Here is a 12,585-nt window from a genome sequence, read left to right as displayed (position 1 = left end):
CAGACATGGCTATATCAGTGCGATATACTATCCAGGAGACACACCAGAAACTAACGAACTGGTTCAAACAAATATACGTATCCCAAAGGACATTCGTCCACTGGACAAATCAGAGTTTTTTGTAGAAAGAAATCTGCAAAATTTAGACAGAAGCATGTTTCAGGATTTCCCTCGACAGTACTAATACCATTCACACTGGCAAGGCAAGGCATGCGAGACTGAAAAACATGATAAACCTATTTCTTTTAAAAAAACTTAGCTATGCATGGTTTCAGCATCTTTAGGACTTGGGAAATACGAATATTACCCTTTCGTGCACAAAAAATTTTATCCCATTAATATTACACTTGAAAAACTTTGTAGCCTTCAAGATATAGAAATTAAAATCCGTATATTTTGCACTAAAGTTTTTCATATGCTATATAAACTGCATAAATCCAAGCTAGTAGATTCAATAATTCGAAGAAATGGCTTTGTCTATGTCTTTTTGCATGTTTCTTCTGTCGCTGGTGTTTATGAAATACTGGATTTGTCTATTTATTGAGCAATCATTCTGAATGGCTTTATCATGCTTAGTTCGTTTTCTCCTCATTTGTTTGTGCAGAATTTAAAGATTGTGCAATAATTTATGAAATGGAATACTTTATAATTTCTCAAGTAATATTATTATTAAAACATGCAAAAAATTTCATATTTGCCTTATTGTCCATGCTTGTATAGTTATTTTCAATCTTATTTCATAGAAATATATTTCTTACTAAAGTAATCCAAAGTAATCTGAAGTAATCTAAAGTAATCATTTTCAAAACTCTTAAAAACGTATGTAAATGATTTTCAGAAAGATTTCTAGAATAATGCACGAAGTTAAAGATGTAAAACAAAGTTCAAAATATTCCAAAACATATTATTGGCAAGCAAATTATAATAAAATTTAATGAATATATATTTTTAAGAACTTTTATAGAAACGTTATGATTATTTGTTTCACTTATTTAAAAAAAATATTTTTCTTACCAAAAAGAATATATAATATGGTTGGCACTTTTTTTATGCAAGTGAAACTGAGAGAGAGAGAGAGAGAGCAATAACTTAAAAGTTAAAAAAAACTAAGTAACTTATGTTTTCCTAATCTGCCACTTTTGAATATTTTGTTGTTAAAGTATCACACATTATATAACATTAAACATCCTACGAAAATTGAAAAATTAAATATAAAGAAAGGGCTACTTCATTTCGCGCAGACATTATATAGTTACAAAATGTTGTAATGTAAGTACATTATACACATAATATAAATAAAAAAACTTAAACATAATTTTTTAAATGTTAAAAAAAATTAACTTTGTTCTCATGGCCCAAGTGGAAAATTTCAGATATAAAGAGTCAGGATTATCAGTTGAAAGAGAGATTCTGAGAAAAATAACAAGAGATTTCGTAATTAAATATCAGTTATTATTATCAGATCATATCTATTATATATTATAATTATATCTATTAATATATATTATTATTACATTATTATATATTATTATATCTATTGTTATATATTATTATGTAAAGGTTTAAATTAGTGATTAGTAAATGTAATTGATGTTCTGAACGTTTAAATGAACAAAATATTGTTCCAACTACAATTTAAAATAATGCAATATGAATTTTTTTTGTGATCTCAATATACGAATACTTAGGCACTGTTTCTAGTTTAAAACTCAACCAGTAAAAAATTTCGTTCATTTAATCGTTCTGAAATTCAAGCACATAATCAGTACGATTTTTAATCATATAAGCCTATCCAGATTTAATTATGATTGTGAGTTTTCTGAAATAACACCTTTAGATTTAAGAACTGGAAATTGATGTAATAAAAAACCCAGCTTAAATAAACATTTTACAATCTAATCTGTCTGTTAAAATTAACCAACTTCAAAAATAGGTTTAATTGGATAAAAAGCCGTAAAACTCCTTTAAAATGATTAATGAAAAAATAATAAAATAAATAAATAATAAAATAAAATATAAAGTAATAAAAAAATTACAGGTATGCGTTAGGCAATGCAATGACACACAACGCTGATTTATGAAAGGCTAACAAAACTGAACAATAAAGTGTAAAAATATACGTCTATAAAAATCCACTCTGCGATTTTTCATTTAAATTTCTTTTCGAACTACATTTCGCATATAGCAGTTTTGTAATTTCAAAATAAAACTTCTATGAAAAGACAAAAAAGGAGAGGTCATGGAAAAAAACACTTCCAAGAATTGCGAAATTTTTTAAACATATTTTTTAAGTCCTTTATTAACACAGAAAAAACTAAGAATAAAATTTGTTGCAGGAAATTTTTTAGAGCGATCAAGTTTTGTTTAGCCAACTTTGCGTCTTAAAAAGCATGTGCTTGTCAATAGAAAAACAAGAGAAAGTTTAAACGATTTTTTTGTAAAGTTTATCCTGTGAAGTTAATTTTTGTTGCAGAGAATCTTTCGTCGGAAATCGATGTAAAGTTTATCTTCTGTTTTTTCTGTGAACCATTTGTTTTTCATTGTACGAAACTAATGCTTTTTTAATATTAGACTCAATACGAATATTCAAAAACAAAATAAATAATTTTCGTAAATTGGTTGGTAGATAAACTATTATCAATAACCCAATATCGAACGTTTACCTTCATGCCAATAATAGAAAAAAAAGAAAAAAATACATGTCATAATTTAGAAGAACAAATAAGATAGCGATCAGCATATTATATATTCTATGCTCTAGATCTTAAAAACATGTAACATAATTTAAACGGGCTGATAAGATAGTGTGTAATTTATACTGGAAATACGCAAACATTCACTTTTACATATAAAAAAAAAACTTTTTGATCTAATGCAAATTTATGGAGATTCACCTAAAAAGATGTTTCAAATCAATAAAATACTTCGTTGTGATTTTAAAAACAAATAAAATAAAGAAAAATTATATACAAATATTGAATTTTTTCTAAATCTCTCTTAAATTTGACTATTGAAGATTGCCATTCGCAGCTACATTTTTTAATGTGAGTAGAAAACAAATTTAAAAGCAACAAACAAACCTAATCAAAATGCCCTTAAGTTTAATATAAAACACATCCAAAGCCCTGGTTTTTGGTCATTTCTAATGTGAATATTCAAAACAGTGTTATTGACAATTTGAGATTAGGTGAGGGTTTTACTTGGGGGAAAAATTATATTTAATTAGCTGAAATTATTAAAGACAATAAATCCAATATTCGTAAAATTTCTAAAAATAAAGTTCATGATTTTAGATAACAATTTATGGGTCTATCTAATGATTTTTTAAACAATTATATTCCAAAAACTTTGTTTAAAAAATAATTAAATAAGGTTTCAATTGAATCAAAAAATTTCTTAAAAAATCATTCAGACTTATTGATTGCTAAATCAGATAAAGGGACTATTACAGTAGGGATTCATAGAGAAGTTGATATAAAAAGAAAGGATATCTTGAATGATGAAGACAATTTTTAATTGATTAAATATAATCCCAATAAAATTCATCAAATGGGACTTTTAAAATTTCAGAATGAACGAGGACTAAAAATTGTTTAGGTAATAATATTAAAAGATATGATATTCATGCAACGAATGTTAATCTTTCCTTAGCCTACGGATTTGTTGAAGCCCACAAAACTAACAACGTTTTACAACCTGATATTGCAACAATAGGTTCTCCTACTAGAAAATTGGAATAGTTATTTTGTAATATTATTTAAAAGTTAATAGAAATCTCAGAAACCTCAATAAAAAATACTTATGCTTTTTTAAAGTTAATTGATGATCACATTTTTGTGACTTGTAATGTAATATCGATGTTTCTTAATATCTCTCAGAAAAGAGTTTAAATTGCCATATAAAAAAGTTGAGATTTGATTAAAATTATTAAAATTATTACCTCGCGGAGAAAAATGGATGTTCAAATTTAGATGTTCAAAGAGTAAGATTGTAGCATCTAATACGCAGATATTCATGCCAAACATTAAAATCTTTTTGAGATGTTAAGCATAAAAATATTTTCATGGTAAACTGAAACACATTCAGATGTTAAAACCGTTCGAGCGAATGCGCATCGCGCATTGCAATTTCACGACTATATTTCAAAGCTATATATATATTCAATATTAAAATTATGGAATATTACAATTTTTGAACATTTCGAAAGAATACAAATTAGATGTCCTTAGATAAAATTTGGATAACGACTTTTTTAAGGCTAAAGAAGAGAACAACGACCTTATGTTTTAGGTTTATTGACTTAACACATTTGACAAAAGGTTTATAAATTTGAAATAAAATTTAAGTTTAAGTAACTTAAAATAGATAGAATATTTAATTCAGATTACAGATCATTTGTTCTCCGATTATTCATCCCCGTTTTTATTTTGAATTAGAAATATTGAATATAACCTCAACTTGACTGAATGCATCACCTGGTCGACATTTTATACCCCTTATCTGTTTGTCGTTCGTGTACGAACATTAAGGTTTAATTTAAAATTCACAAATAAGTTATCAATTAATTCCTTAAATGACTATAAATAAGTAAACTCCTCAAATATTTACAGACGTAATTTGACATAACCATATATGTAATATCTCGGATTTTTCAGTTGAACATTTTAAATGTTAGAGGGTAACATTTCACATTTTAAGATCTACAGATGCTAACTTTGAACATCTAGATTGTTGTCCTATAGTTAAACATATAATATGTTAACTCTGAACATCTAGATTTTACTTTTGAACATCCATTTTTCTCTGTGCTGTTAAACAAAACAAGAATCCAACGACCAAATTTGGACCACAACGAATAAACGAAAACCAAAAATCCTATTGTAATCAACGTTTCGATACGAGTACCGAAACGTTGATTACAATAGGATTTTTTGTTTTCGTTTATTCGTTGTGGTCCAAATTTGGTCGTTGGATTCTTGTTTTGTTTAACAGGATTTTGCATCAATTTTATTATTGGACGTTAAATGGGATTTTTAATTTGGATTTTGGTCTAATTTAAATTTCTCAAATTTTAAAATTATTACCAAAATTTTGAGAAAAAACACTTTCCTGATGCTATTAAATATGTTTTTCATTGTGTATATTTTAAATTAAATAATAATTTCTACGCAAATAATTTCTGTGCAAAACAAGATAGATGTTATTAAAAATTGTATTGTATCCCTTAAATTATCGAATCCAGTTTTCCATGATAAAAATATTGAACTATGTAAACAAATTCTTTTTTTTAGCCAATATCCTTTTGATTTTATTGAAAAACATGTGTATAACAGAATAAATTATATAGAAAACATGAACGATAATCAAAATACAACAAGTAAAGATTATTATATAATACATTGAACACAGTTGTTTTTCCATATTTTGGAAATATGTCAAAGATCTTAAAATTAATGTTGGGTAAATTAGGTTTACATATAGTATTTATAGAGTTCCATTTAAGAATAATATGATTGTAAAATTGGGAACAAATATATTTGAAACGCTAAACAAAAAATGTATAATTTGCAAGGTAAATTGCTCAAATTGCAATGCAGTTTATATAGGACAGATACAAAGGGCACTTAGACTTAGGAAACATGAACATTAAAATATTTTCGACAGAAGTCCTAGATATCTCTCAGTCCTTTGCAAGCATAAAATTAAATCCGCTCATTACTTCAATTGGAATGATATTAAAATTCTTTGACATAAGAGAAATCGGAAGAAAAATACAAACAATACATACAACAAAGTATGGTAGAGTTATTAATTGATTGAAGTAAATTTCTTGTACTTTAAAGTGAAATGAATTATTTTGTAGAACAATCATTTTGTGAGTAAAAGTATAGATTATATTAGAATTGATAAAATTTTTATTAATATTATTGAAAATAAATCCTTTTTAGGTATATCATTTTTTCATACTTTTAGTTTGTCCTATAAATAATCCCCGATGAGGAGATCTAAATGAGATGGTTTGGAAATTTAATGCTTATTTTAGGCTCACCATTGCATCTAAAATCAATTTTCCAAAACTATCCCTGAACAAAAAAAAACTACCCCTTACTCAAAAATGCTGATAAAGTGCACTAAATATAGGCTAATCATAGAACTGTGTACATCAGAATTGAATGCGTATATTGCAGGCTCTCCAGCTTCCCCAAAAACAATTTTCCAGAACCATCCCTTAACATTAGAAAACTACCCCTTACCCAAAAGTGCTGATAATGTGCAAGAAAAAGTATTTTATCAGTTTGTAATATTTTCTAGCCGTAAGAAAACATCAAACCCTTTTCCAAAAACCACCTCTAAAAAGCGAAAACTACCCTGTTGTGGAATGCAACATCAAATTGAGAATCATTTTATATGAGAATGAAGCACTTTATCAGCACTGTTGAGTAGGGGATAGTTTTTTTATGTTAGGGGATGGTTTTGTAAAATTGATCTTGGGTGCGTTGGAGAGCCTAAAATGAGTCTTCACTTCCTAAGTGCTCACTTTTAATATTAGTACCTATTTATTTTTTCGGGTAGTTTTTTAAAGGTAGGGGTTGTTTTTGAAAAATTCCGCCGGGGGTCATACAAAAGCCTTAAATGAGCCCTTAATTCCTGTGAATGAAAAATGTGATATAACCAACATTTCTACCATGGTACTGCTAGCTTTACGTAAAGCTAGCAGTACCATGCATTTTTTTGGAAATATTCTGAGCCCAAAATTTGACTTTAGGTATTAAATGAGCCATAAATGAGCCTTCAATTATGACATAGGTCTGACGTTCTTTGGACAAAATGATACTTCCAGCTTTACCCGCACTTAGTTCTCTCTATATTTCGGCATTACCCTGTTCTTAACCATATAGGTGTTTTTCTCATTTCTATTTGTATTCCAGCGAAACTAGAGAGCATTTGTGTACAATTTAATAATACTCAATATTCTAATAATATTGATTGGACCAGTAGACAGAAAAATTAACATAAAAAATTATTAAGTATAATAATATCATATAAACAGAAGAAAAATAGTCTTGATTCAAGCCCCAAGGTGGGCTTGTTTTAAGGTATAATATAAAGAAGACCAGGCCCATTAAAAACTAGCCTAGGATTAGAGCCTTAAAACCAGCTGCATATAGAAGGCCGATAGCCGGAAAAAGGGCTTAGAAAAGCTTCTATTTAAATTTAAGAACAGTTCTGCAATCTAACCTAAATCAAGCCTAGTGTTTGATTCAAATAAAAAGGGTCAGATTTTATTTTATTTTCCAAATAAGTTAATTTTAAAATATACATAGTATAGACCCGCAAAACCGAGAAAGTGGTTTCGGCACATTCTTCACTCTTCACCCCAACAATTCTTCACCCTTCACTCTCTTTTTGAAAGGAGCACTAGCGCACTTAGAAAAAAACTGTTTTAAAGAGAGCAGGGAAAAATGGGACCATTTCAAGGGCTTCTCAGTGCTCTTCGTTGAACGGTAGACTCACATGTCTGATGAATTTTCCTTCACACTTTACCCAGGCTTAGGACTGACTCATCTATTTCAACTATTTATTTCACTTTAAACTAAACACAGATTTTAACTGAAAGTTGGTAGAATATTCATTTAGAAACGAACTATTAAACAAAAATCGATCGTAAAAAAGGTTCTCAAAAATTCAACTTTTTAGCTTAAAAACTCAACTCTTGTTAAAATTTAATTTCTATTGGTAGAAAACTGATCATTTTTGGTTGAAAAATCACCTTTTTGAGTTCAAAATGAGCTTTCTCTGTCTAAAAATTCGACTAATTGTACAGTTTGACGAGTTTTCTCAATTAATATAATTTATTTTTTTTTAACAAAGTAGTTCAACTTTCAATCAAGTAGTCGAAATTTCAAACAAATTTTTTTTTGTTCTCGATGAAAAACATAATAGTTAATAATAAATGAATAAATTGACGAATACTTAGAAGGAAGGCAAAACTGAGACTAGTGAAAACAACTAGCGAACATTTTCCTCCCGCCTTCCACTCTCGAACGATGACAAGCGGAGAAGGTAGTAGCATGAAGGGAGAAGGCACCACCCGCTATGTTTTTCTGACCGATCCGCAATTCGACCCCAGGCCCAGCCTGTCACGAGAACCGGAGGCGGGTTCTTGTCCCACGTCCTCGAAGAAAGGGATAACACTTGCACAGGGCCTTAATAATCATCCCACCGATCAGAGCCCATTTTAGTTTTTGACCTGTTTTCCTCTTTTTAATATGAAAAATTAATTTTTATTAGCATTGAGGTTTATTAAATAAACGGATTTTTAAAATTATTATCACAGTAAATTCCAGAAATATTATTTAGCTGAAATTGGATAGAAACGTTGCAAACAATTGACAACTACAATTATCCGACGGCGGATAATTTTTATCTGCATAGTGATAAAAATTATCTAACTTCAGATAATTGTAGTTTTCAATTGTTTGCAGTGTTTTTATCCAACTTCAGATACATAATTTCTCTGGGATTTTATGTGATACCGTTAAGCCATTTCCCTTTAGGGATACGCGTTTCTCACTCGGTGAGGAAGGAAGGAAGGGATCTTAGTCTATATTTTATAACAGAAACACATTTCAAACGCACACGAATTTTGGAAGACCTTTCTCATTAGTTCTCACAAAAATTATGGTTGGCAACGAGTAGGGGAGAGAAATTTCTTTTTCTAAAGGTACATATGGTAACATTTTTCGCACGCTTACAGATAATGAATAATGTTTTTGATATAAAATAAATCTTTTAAATTTTCTTTTAAATTCGTCTTTTTTTGTAGTAAATTGATCTTTTGGTTCATAAATTTATATTTTTTATTTGAAATTTCCTCTTTTTGGTTTAGAATTCTTAAAATTTGTTAAAAGATTGTTTTTTTCGGTAGAAGATTAAACTTTTTATTTCAAATTTTATCTTTTTTAGTTGAAAATTCAACTGTTTGGTTGAGAATTCTTGGAATTATATTGAAAATTGATCTTGTTTAGTAGTAACTTAACCTTTTTGTTTAAAAATTGACCTTTTTTAGTTGAAAACTTAACTTTTTGGTTGAGAATTCTTGAATTTTGTTAATAATTCGTTCGTTTCTTCGTCAGCTACTTTCTTGAAAACTAAAGAAAATTATTTCTTCCTTAAAAATGTAAGTTTTTGGTTGAGAATCCTTGAATTTTATTGAAAATTCGTCTTTTTTGGTAATAATTTATTCTTTGTGTTAAAAAATGCAACTTTAAGGTTGAGAGTTCTTCAATTTTGTTAAAAATTTGTTTTAAATACTTTTTAGAAATACATCTTTTGGTTGACGATTCCAAATTTTAGTAAAAAATTAATCCCTTTGGTTAGAAATTAAACTGTTTTATTGAACATTTCTTTTTGTTTTTGTTAAAAAATTACTTTGGTAGTTGATAATTTAGCTATTTCATTGCTAATTGAAAATGATTCTTTTTTAAGTAAAAATTAAACTTTTTTGAAATTGAACTACTTGGTTAAGAATTCGTTTTTTTTTTAATTAATCTAGTTTAGTTGAAAATTAATTTTTTCGGTACAGATTTCTTGTATTTTGTTGAAACTTCGTCTTTTTACATTCTCATCAGAGAAGGCATTAGATTTGTGTAAAATCTGACCCCCGCCCCTAGTTTTTGTCAAATGTTCACGTTTTGAGATTCCCTGAATCCGAAAAACCGGTCTTTACGAATGTGTCTATCTGTATGTCTGTCTGTGAACACGATAGCTTTTGAAAAAAATAATCTGTCAGATTGCCCTTTAGTACACTCGTTCAATGTCATAAACTAAAGGTCAAGTTCGTCAGTCAGCCATTTTGGATACAAATTCGAAAAGTGGGCACATTTTGAATATTTTTGAGACAACTTTTTTAAAAATTCAACATTTCTCTGTACGGTCATTAATAGTATTTAAAAAGTTGAACAATTTATTCCAATGACTTTTTTCAAAACATCAAAAATTACCAGAGTTATAGCATTTACAAAAATCCAAAAAACGCACGAAAATGAACATTTTATGCCAAATAAAGTGCGATATGAAAAAAGTCAAGAAACGAAAAATGTTGCTTCTTGAATGTCCTATGAGATTATTACAACAACTTTTTGAATTTTCTTGAAAAATCAAACATTCCAATTTTGACAGCATACAAAATAATTAAAAATCCAAAAATTACATTTTTCTATCAAACTGTGCAAAATACGGTAAAAGATGAATGCACAAAAATTGTGCGTTTGAAAAAGATCTACAAATTTTTTATTAACCACTCTTTGATAGGATGCGTAGTTTTGCCTCTAATAATGAAAAACTTCATTAACAGTAAAAAAAATGTGCCCGCTGCTTGGGCACTTTCTTACCACAACTTTTGTCTTTTAATTTCTTTTACTTCTCGTCTGTGGGGTTTCAAAAAATTTAACTTTTCTTGTTTTTGATGCTATTTTTTATGATTTAAACTAAAAACAGAACTATCAAAAAATGTATGTTATATTTTTAATTTAATTGATGTTTTTTTAAATTTTATGTTTAAGTTATGTCTATCTTTATGTCTATCTGTCTGTGAGCACGATAACTTTTGAAAAAAATTAATCTATTAGATTGGCTTTTGGTACACGCTTTTAGTGTCCTATGCAAAATGCCAAGTTCGTTAGTCAGACATTTTGAATAAAAATACTAAAAGTGACTCTATTTTGAAAATTTTTGAGTACACATTTTTTCATGACTCAAAAATTCTGTGTACAGTTTTTCATAGTAATTGAAAAGAAAAATGTTACTTTTCGATACCCCTACAAGATTATCATATAAAATTTTTGAATTTTTCGAAAAATTTAAATTTTGACCGCACGAAAACTAATTAAAAATCAAAAATTTCATTTTGCGTTCAAACTATGCAAGATAAGGAAAAAATGATAAGACAAACATTGTGCACCCAAAAAATAGCTACAATTTTGTAATTAATAACTTTTTCATAGGAGACGCAGTTTTTGTTTTATTTATATAAAAACATTGAAAATACAAAAATTTAATTTTTAAGCACATGACGCAAGCTAAGCCAAAATAAATAGATAACATTTTTTAACCGAAGATAGAGCAAAAAAATTTTATGTATGATTTTTTCACATTCTCATCACAGAAGGTATATTAGGTATGTGTAAAATTTAACAACCCGCCCCCGCCCCACAGTTTTTGTCAAATGTTTTGAGACCCCCTAAATCCGAAAAATAGGTTTTTACGAATGTGCCTGTCTGTCGGTCGGTATGTATGTATTTATGCCTGTCTGTCTGTCAGCACGACAACTTTTGAATAACTAATTCTATTAGACTGGCCTCTAGTACACTTTTTAAGTGTCCTAAAATAAAGGTTAGGTTCGTTATCCAGCCATTATGGATAAAAATTCAAAAAGTGAGCACCTTTTGAATATTTTCGAGACCATTTTTTCAAAATTCATGAATTCTCTGTACGGTTATTCATAGTATTTAAAAAGTCCAACAATTTATATAATAACTTTTTTCATAAAATTAAAAATTATGAGATTTATAGCATTTACAAAATTCCAAAGAATACACGAAAATGAATCTTTTAAGCCAATTAACGGACGATAGGAAAAAATGGCAAGAGAAGAAAAAGATTGATTTCTAAATGCCCTAGAAGATTATATAACAACTTTTTGAATTTTCTTGATAAATCAAAAAATAAATGTTGATGGCATAAAAAATAATAGGAGATCCAAAAGTTACATTTTTTCATGCAACATTAATGGGAATGATATAAAATTTCAGGGACCAACTCGAGTGCGAAGCACGAGAGACGTGATGAGAATGTGTTCGTTAAAGCCGAAGGAGCTTTAACAAAAGAGAATTCACAATCACCAAATTACTGTTGTCGATACTTTCACCTTTATTTTAAAAAAGTCTGTGCAGAATGATCGAGCGCGCAACGCGGGGTAAATACATTATCGAGCGCAATATAGGCATATTGGCAACATGACTCTCGGTGTGTGTGCAGGCGGCCGGTCATAACCAAATTAACGGTTGTTAAGGAAGGGAGAAGGGTGTCAAAAATTGTCAAAAATTGGTAACGTAGTTTATGGATGATCCCTAACCTTCGCGCGGCATTATTGAGAAAGTCGGATAAAAACTATGGGGATCGTCCACAAATTACGGAAGACGTTTTTATTTTGTTTATATCGTTGTGTCCCTCTCAACTTCACAGCAATTTTATGCTTGTCTTTGTTCAAACAAAAGAAAAACGTAATTTGTGGACGGTCCCATGGGCGTATAGGGGAAAGCGGAAGAGTGGGATTAGAGGTCGAACTCGGACTAGGATTAACGGCTTTATTGAGAGCGGTATGAAGGTTTTTTTAATTAAATAAAATGCAATAAGGAAGGTTTATCTGCCGCTAAATATTTAAAATTAGGAGTATATTTATTGTTTCATAATTTTTTTCAATTCTTAATACGAGGGTAGTTCAATAAGTCCTTAGAATGACCAACAGATGGCGCGCGAATCGCTCCAAATCATCTGTTTTCAGTCAGCACCACTCCCGACTAG

The sequence above is a fragment of the Belonocnema kinseyi genome, chromosome 1 (genome assembly GCF_010883055.1).
Source record: "Belonocnema kinseyi isolate 2016_QV_RU_SX_M_011 chromosome 1, B_treatae_v1, whole genome shotgun sequence".
Taxonomy (NCBI): Eukaryota; Metazoa; Arthropoda; class Insecta; order Hymenoptera; family Cynipidae; genus Belonocnema; species Belonocnema kinseyi.
Note: the sequence above shows the minus strand (reverse complement) of the source record.